The sequence below is a fragment of the Sipha flava genome, unplaced genomic scaffold (genome assembly GCF_003268045.1).
Source record: "Sipha flava isolate LNK unplaced genomic scaffold, YSA_version1 78_pilon_pilon, whole genome shotgun sequence".
Taxonomy (NCBI): Eukaryota; Metazoa; Arthropoda; class Insecta; order Hemiptera; family Aphididae; genus Sipha; species Sipha flava.
Genome location: NW_020273619.1, coordinates 1107851 through 1117368, shown reverse-complemented (window position 1 = coordinate 1117368; position 9518 = coordinate 1107851).

The following is a 9518-nucleotide window of genomic DNA, read 5'->3' as shown; positions in this document are numbered from 1 at the left end:
TTGGGTACATATTTAATATATATACGTTCAAATAAATAGATATTTTTTCTCTATAATTTTAAAATAAGTTAAAAAAGTTTTAAAGTATAATTTGAGATTGACAAATTAACAAAAAAAAAGTAAACATATTTACAAAAATGTCACGATTTTAAAAACCAAATTTCACTAATTTGAATGTTAGTAAGCCATGTTATACATTTATAATTATATAAAACTCTGTTGGGATATTTATACTTGTTGTTAAAATTAAATTAGCATAAGTGAATTAAATAATTAATTAAATATGCAAATAATTGTGATACATGTTCGAAAAATGATAAGAACCCAGCTCTGAATGAAAATACAATCGATGAACAGAAAATTGATGAAAGCAATGTAAAACCTATAAGTTATGCAATGGCATGTAAAGTAATGAAACCTAAAGTAGATCAAAATCAAAATGAACCAACTTTAGAAGATAGAATTTGGTATACATTATTATTAATATAATTCAATTATAGTTTTATTGTAAGTTTTTTTTTTAGTAAAATAATACCTATTAATAACAAAATAATATATTTGAGACTAAATTCTATATTATAGTTTAACGTATTTGCTAATACTAAGAGGATTTTTGAGAGTTGTAATAATTTATGTAGTATTAGAAATATGTTATTTATCTTAACTCTAAAAGATTAATCCAATATATATAACTCTAAGAACTACTTGCTTTTACCACTTGGGTTCGTTGTTTTTCCGGGGACTGCACAGTACTTTATATACCATAATGTTGATAATAAATATACATCAATAAAAATATTGACGATTTAATCAATTTATTAACAATTGTTTTAAAATATTTTCAAGTTATCTGCAAGAAATAGACGAAAATCTATTCAACCTGCCTGGAGTCGTTTCTCTCGCTCATTGTGTAGTAGAAGATTTACGAATAGGAGACGGAATTGCGATGGAATTCAAGTACAAATGCCTTGCAATTATTATATTGATCAAAACAATAATGATTTCAATTGTTTTCTAGACGTTACTTCGGTGGTATTGGTCAACTATTTGATCAAAATCTAACCGAAAGCAATGTCGGTGTTGTAGAAAACAACCGTAATGAGACGGCGTTTTACTTGGTGACTAAAAAATATAGTGGTGAGAAATCAACAATGCAGTCATTAGCAGTAGCTATCAAGACTCTACTTCAAAAAATGAAAGAGATGAAGTTATCCAAGTTGGGGATCCCGAAAATTGGTTGCGAATGGGACGGTTTAAATTGGATTGATGTGAAAGCACTTATTGCAAGTGTTTTTGTAGGATCCCGAATTAGTATAATCATTTGTGTCTCGTCCAAACAGTAAGTGTTAGAAATTACCAAATATTTTGCGGCTATTATTTTATTTTAAAACTTTTGCAAGACATTCAATCGCATACCACCGTCACAATTAAAAGCGTTTATAACACCAAAAGAATTAATGGAAATGAAAGAAAAGAGCGATATTTTGCTGTTCATCGACATTGAACAGTCCAAAAAGAACAATTGGACCAATGATTTGGTAGATAAAGTGAACGTTAATACCCGTCGTTCAAGGAGCGGTAATTACATTTTAATTATACTTGTACAGTAGAAAAAAACATTAACACTCATTTTAATAATAATATTTATACTACTACTAATAATGTGGATTATATATCAAATTCGTAGTTGAATTATTAAATTATAAATACATTTATATAATAATTAGTTTGATAGATTAATATCGATGGTGAACGATTCAAAATTATAAATAAATTTTAATACTCGAAAGTTTAAAATTAAAAATTTACCGTCTTGATTTTGTTTTGTCATAGATTGTTGAGAGATATCAGAAGCAATATGTTGTGTCCTGGAGATGTGACATCTTATTTCATAAACAATGAGAGAATAAATTGCTTGTTCATTAGTCCAACGGCATATTATAGTTCATTGGAAAAAGGCTTCACAAATATGAAAAAATACATAAGAAGTTATAGATATTTTGTTTCCACAGTGGTTCAATCAAACCAGCCGATAATTTCAAACACATATCACGCATGGTGTTTATAATGTGGTTCATCATTTACAGTTCGGAACTGTGGTTGTATGGGGATAAGAACCTGACTAAAGAAACCGAAGTGTATGATAATTACTGCAGAAATATAATTAATGAAATTAGACTTGCATCTCGGTTAGCTACGGTTAGCAACAAACCGAAAGCTGGAGATTGGAAACAAAATAATACTCTATCAAATAATCGAATACGGAAAAATGCTCCATCAAGAAAAAATGTTCAAAGAAGATAGGTAATTTTTATAAATAAATGTTACGAAAAACTACACTCACGTTAAATTAAATTATAAAATATGTAAGTTATATTGTTTTATAGGATATTAAAACAAAATTTTAATCATCATAAATGTAAACTTAATCATCCGACTACAGTATACATTTTGGAAAATACTAAGTTACTAAGTAGATAAGTTTCATAATAAATTAAAGTATACCTATTCAGAATCCGATATAAATATTTTACAATTTATTAGAACTGATCTTTTCATCTGTTCCGATCAATATAATATTCATTATTTTCTCTACCTAATACCATATATTAACTTTAAATTATTATAATGTTAATAATTATGAACTCGACAATAGTCAGGCAATTATTGAACATTTAACAAGATTTTTATTAACTCTGTATTATACTAATAAAATATATTGATTTTCTAGAGTGCAGTTGAGTGCAGGATGCCAGTGCCAAACGTTTAGTATTCCAAACTGTACAAATTTCCCATTTTATAATTGCTTACGAATTTCTATATCGTTCTATAATTTTAAACATTTTTTAAATTATTTTTTCTTCATTTTCTTCATTTCGTTACGGTTCGCTTTTTTCGTCGACAAAACCGTTTTTGTCAATGCATCAACCTCTCTGTAGTGATTGATCGCGACCGTTATAAATTATTTCAGGGAATCGTCTATTTTAGTTAATTTCAATTGCAATTTTATAATGTAGATTATGCTCTATTGAAATGTATCAGGAGATTCCAATGAAACCGTTTGTTCCCCTAATTATTTCTTGGTTTCCTTTTTTGTACGAGTGCGAAAATATTTCACGAAATGCTCCTTTTTCAACAAACGGTCACTCCGATTTGACATCATGTATTTTTTCACAATTTCGTCATTCACTTCGTGTACTCTACATGATATTTCTAATTTTTAATAGTCAACTTACTTTTAAAAACTTTTAACTCAACAACTATCAAGTAGATAATGTTATTCGTCTATACAATTACTTGGCCGTCTGAAGCGCGTAGATTTTATTTGTTTTGTTATAATATCACATCAGAATTTTTGTATTACGTTAATGTTATATGTTCAAGTATGTATTTTCTGTACGGATCCACAAAATTTCAATCCTTTGGGTATGTTTTCTTTGATATTGGATCTACGACATTTTTGCTGTGATTAACAACGTAGTGATTATACCCATGATCCGAAAGTCCATTATTTCCTGACCAGCCATCAGAATATATTATAAACCCAGCAATAACCTCTTTTTTTTATAATTTCGAGTAAAGTCGTTTTATCTTTTTTTAATACATGAACTAAAAATAAAGACATGTTTCGTTAGTTTTTGTTATATTATAAATATATACCTACTTTAAAAATTTCGGGGGGGTTTGAATCCCTAAACCCCCCCAGTATACGGGCCTGCTTCATACATAATAATAATAGCTATGATATTATTCTTAAATATTATAAAATGATAATGCATTAAATGATTAAAAACATAATATATATATACATATATATATATAATTTTATAATATTTAAAAATAATATCATAGCTATTATTATTATGTATGAAATAATACTTATAACATAATAATAATATTTCCCTTAGTAAAACCTATTCAAATTATGAATAGATAATATTATTATCATTATTATTATTATTAATAATATTTATAAAAATAGTTATACAAAAAATTATTTTAATTGATTTTTAATAAATGTTAATAATCTGTTTATATAAAACAGTAAGCTGATTGACTGCTATCAACGCACAGCTCAAACCATTGGACGGATCTGGCTGAAATTTGGCATACAGATAGCTATTATGATGTAGACGTGCGCTAAGAAAGGATTTTTTGAAATTTTGAATTTAAAGGGTTGAAATTGGTTTAATATTTTTTGACCAGGTCGATAATATTAAATAAAACTATTAAAAAATTATTAAAAAACTATTAAAAACTATTTAAAAACTATTAATTTTATTTTTGGTAGTAAATGACGGGAATTGCATAAATATTAAACAAAAAGATCCCGCAACAGGTGCCAAAACAAATAAGAATGTTAGTTCTAAAACTTATTATGCATATCGGTTGATAATTAGACGCGATCAGGACTAAGTTATTTTACGATGCATAAGCTTTGTCAACAATTCATGGTCGAAATATATATAAAGATAGATAACAAACGATTTCAATACTTCGATTTCGATTCAATCAAAAAAAGCTGCGTGCAAAAGATTCTCAAAACAATTGTTAGATATTGGAGATGGGAAAGTTACTACAGATGAAACGGGATGTATAAAATTACCGAACGATTTCTGCACAATCATTTATTCGTAAGATGCTCTCATTGACCAGATATGTCCCAGTGAACACAGACAATACACAAATCATGAGTGGCTGGCAGAAAGAGCAATTTTAGTAGCAAAAAATGTGGAGGTCAACGAATTGAATCTCAAGATACAAAATTTGTTACCAGAAAACTTGGTGTCATACAAATCTAGATACAGTTTGCGATGCTACTGAAGTTGTAAATTATCCAACAGAGTTTTTAAACTCATTGGATTTACTAGGCATGCCACCGCATAATTTACAATTGATCATTACAATTTACCATCGATAAAATACCTCCTTCAGAGTCATTTGAAGTTGTAATACATGCAGATAAAAAACCACCAGAACATAGAGGCAGGTATAATGCACCGACGGCAAATGAAGTTGCTTTAGTGTTAGTAGATCAGCAGTTTGATCGAAGAGACATCATCCTCGAAAACCGAAGTAACTCACTTCACCGTATCAGTGAGATACATCGAGCATACGACGCACTGCAGTATCCTTTAATGTTTTGTTGGGGGGATGATGGGTATGCAATCAATATACCACAACGCGATACAAAAACCAAGTTACCGCTTAAAAAAACTGTCTCTGCATCAAGTTTTTACTCATATAGAATAATGGTCAGAGAAGGGGAAGACAACTATTTAGTTAATTATCGTTCTCTTTTCAGTCAATATTTGGTAGATGAATACGCCAAAATTGAAACTGAAAGACTAAATTACATCAAAAACAACCAAGCCAAATTGCATGCAGATAGTTATATTCATTTAAAAGATGCGATTGGACATAGAAGCTAATCAGTTAGGCCAAATGGTTATACTCCCGTCAACTTTTACTGGTGGGCCAAGGTACATGCACGAAAGAACACAAGATGCTATGACCTACGTTAGAAATTACGGTCGTCCTGACCTTTTTATTACTTTTACATGTAATCCTCGCTGGAACGAGATAAAAGAGCTATTACTTCCTGGTCAAAGATCATATGATTGACATGATAAAATTGCAAGAGTGTTTCGGTTAAAAATCAAAAAGACCATGAACTTATTGACAAAAGGTAAAATATTCGAAGGAGTGAGATGCTATATGTATTCAACAGAATACCAAACTGTAGAGAGGTTCAGGTAGTTGTAAGCTATAACTTATCGAATAGGTTATGATAATAATCATTATCTTAAAAACTAAATTAATATGTATAAAATATTATTTCAAAAATCTTAATTAATTTAAATTTCAATAGATTTAACAAAATTTAATCTTGGCAGGTTACATACATTTATATACTTAAACCCGACAACGACGGTAATTCAGCTAGTAATTAATAAACTATTGATAGTAATTTAATCGATGATTTAAATTTCAGATGGTTTCATTTAAATAAAAATGTAAGTTAACTTTTTAAAATATTAAAATAAATTTAAATGCAATATAATTAATTGATATAAGTTGTTTTAATTATACAACATCATAAATAAGATACAATGATGGCTATTATAAAAAAAAAATCATTCTTTAATGTTATTATAAAATTATTTAAATAATATAATAAAAATATATATATATATATATTATACATATATATTATATTATATTTAAAAAAAAAAACCACACTTACACAGTTTTATTTTGTCTGGAAGATGGTAATACATGCTGAAAAGCTAATCGTTCAAAATGGTCAAAAACAAAAAACCTCAGGCTTTTTGAACGATTTTATATCACAAACTTTTGCTTCATTAATTGCAGTAGTAGAAAACTCATGCCTCACATAGTCTTGAATTATAAATAGTGATTTGATGAAAATTCATTCGTACAATGTATTACCACTGACTTGAAACGTAAGCTGCATAGCTTCAGACATGTTTTCAATTTCTGTTAGGTCTTCTTTTAGAACGAAAAATACTCAAATTGTCTTCTTTTTCTCAGACTACATGAAAGTGTGAACGTTGACTTACATGATAATATTAAATAGCAATTAGTGTCCTAAGGGACATCATCATACTAGCGAAACGATATGATTTTTCAAAATACGAAAAATAACTAAAATAGTACGAAACATTTATTCTAATATTCTAAGACTAAAATAAAGCAGGATAACAATTAATAACTGTTTCATACATAATAAAGTCGGTCGTTACGGATTATTTTGAAATGTGATCGTGTTACTGTTACCATTGTTCAAGGTCTTCGAATATTTCAACCGCTCTCTGGATGAAAATTTGCATAACAGTTGACCTGCCATTTAAAACCGGTTCGCTATGTATCGCTACTCGCCGAATAAAATATTGAATTCGTCACTTTTTAAAACGGTTCCGCGACGCCGAGGCTTGAAAACAGCGCATTTTTTAAGGGATATTCACCGCAGGCACGTAGTCAAAAAATATTCACTAGGTGGGCATTGGTTAGGTGGACTTTTTTATATTATCGTGAATATATTATAAGACTATAATATATTTAATAATGTACACGTGTCTTACGTTGTATTTATCTGAACAAATTATTAACAACATTTTACTTTCAAAGCTGATTGTTTCGGCTAGTTGAAAGATTAGAGGTCAGATTTTCTATTGTGATGATTACTGATTTCTCCTGTAGTTCCACCAATACATATCTATTGTCGTGACATTCTCTCATTTTTGACTCATCAACTTTTCTGCAACGCGCATGTTTGCCAACATATTAATCGTTATAATTATATAATTGAACATTCGGTTTTTTCCATACACAAAAGCAGACACCTGGTATCCGTCGGAATGTAATAAAATATTCATTGTGATTGCATGACAGATTAATATCCCATCAGTCAAATATCAACATAGAATACTTAAAAGGGTTGTCGTTGTAGAACAAAACCAAAAGGTTCATCAAATTCCAGTAGGTGTCCGACCTATCCCAGTCACCATCTAACTATATGGTTTAGGTTTGATAAATGTCGGTGCAACACGATTGCGCAATTTTTCCTTTTTTTGACCCGATTAATTACAACACGATTACGCCCCGATTTATTTTTACCTGATAAAATGACAACACCATTGCACATAAAATTACATGTGTCATACATACTATGTATAACAATTTATGTACAACATAAAATAATGTATACAATACATACAACTTATATACAATACATTATATATATATATACAATAACTTTCTACATATAATTTTCATATACTCAAACTTATTACCTACTAATTCAAAATTGTTCTTCCCAATTATTACAGGTTAACAGTTATGAACAAATTGTTGATAAGTTTTATCTATATCATTTTTATCTTTTATTCTGGTTTATAAAAAAATTTTCCAAGAAAGTCAATCTTCAAAGGTGAGTATATTTTTAGTAGACCGTGGTCGAAAAAAGTTTGATCTATTGCGTCTGTATTTTAAAATCTAAATTAATATTTTAAGTTTTTTCTTTTTCAAAATTGAGTACCATATAATTTTTCAGTCTTTTATAACCTATGGTAATGCATAAATACGACTTAAAATTCTTAAGGGATGAAAATAACCTTTAAAATGATGCTGTTGTAATCGGTTAAATGATTGATTAACTCGATAGTTCAATTGATGTGGAAGTGAAAAGGCGGTTTTTACGCGCAAACAATTGACAGTGAATTCACGATATATTTTCTCGCTAAATATTTGCCATTTAAAATTGAATAATTTCAGAAAAGGTTCCAAAATTGAAGGGAGATTTCTTAAAATAATATTTATTTGTTATAAAATAAACTGTGTGTTTCATCCATGCTATAACAAATATTTTGTTATATTAATTATAATATTATCTCTATAGAAAAAGTTCAACATTTAAATGTATTTATTTTTCGTGTGATTTTAGACAATAATTTTCAAAAACATAATTCGTTTCATGTAATAAATATATTTCAAAGTTTAAGGATGAAACTTATTTTGTTACATTTTTAGAAGTTTCTTAGTGTTTGCGCTGTACGCGATAAGGCCACGCACACTTAATTATTATTGTTATTATTATCGTGATCATTATTTATTTTATCGTTTTTGCATATTATTATTATATTTATTTGTGCGTTCATCGGCGATTGCACTTATAGGGGTTTCGTATTTTCCGTTATAAAATACGAGACCGACCCGGTGTAATCGCTGATGAACTAAGTATAAAAGGCCTAACAACACGACCATTTTCATCATTCACCGTCTTTTCGAACTCGTAGTAAGACCCACCCGGGCAGACTTGCGCGATTAGGACTTTTCCTTACGGTCTCCCCACTCCTTGTCGGGCGGCCAGTGGATCGGTCAATGTTGCAATAGTCGGAGTTATTCTGGCATTGCATCGATCGGTACACCTACCTTTTGGTGTAATAGTCAGAGTAATTCTGGCATTGCATCGGTCGACACACCGTTCGACAAGGCCTCCTTCCCTCGTCGTATCGTTAGTGCGCCCTCGACTATCGTTTAACTTCGTTATAGTAAATTTATTGTTGTTCATGTGTTTGTAAAATATACTTACGTCATCCGTATAGTTAAATTGTTGTTTTTTTTTATTTTTGTTCAAACACTTGTTTTTAGAACGTTTTTCGCATTTATCGATTTTTTTTTTTAAACTTAATGAATTGTACATTTTACGGTTTTATAATTTAATTTTAACTTATTTATAATATTATACGTAAAAATAATTCATTACATTGTTTTCTTGATGTTTAATTGAATTAGCATCAGTTAATTTTTTTTGTAATAGTATTTAAGTTAATTTTTGTAAATTGTAATTTAGGTATGTAATAAAAGACTTTTTAATCTAGGTTCATATATAGATATGTTTATATTCATATATTTACAAGTTATCTTAGTTATCATTATCAAGTTATAATTGTCACTCACTGGTTAGTTCACGAAATATATCTTTTATGAATGAG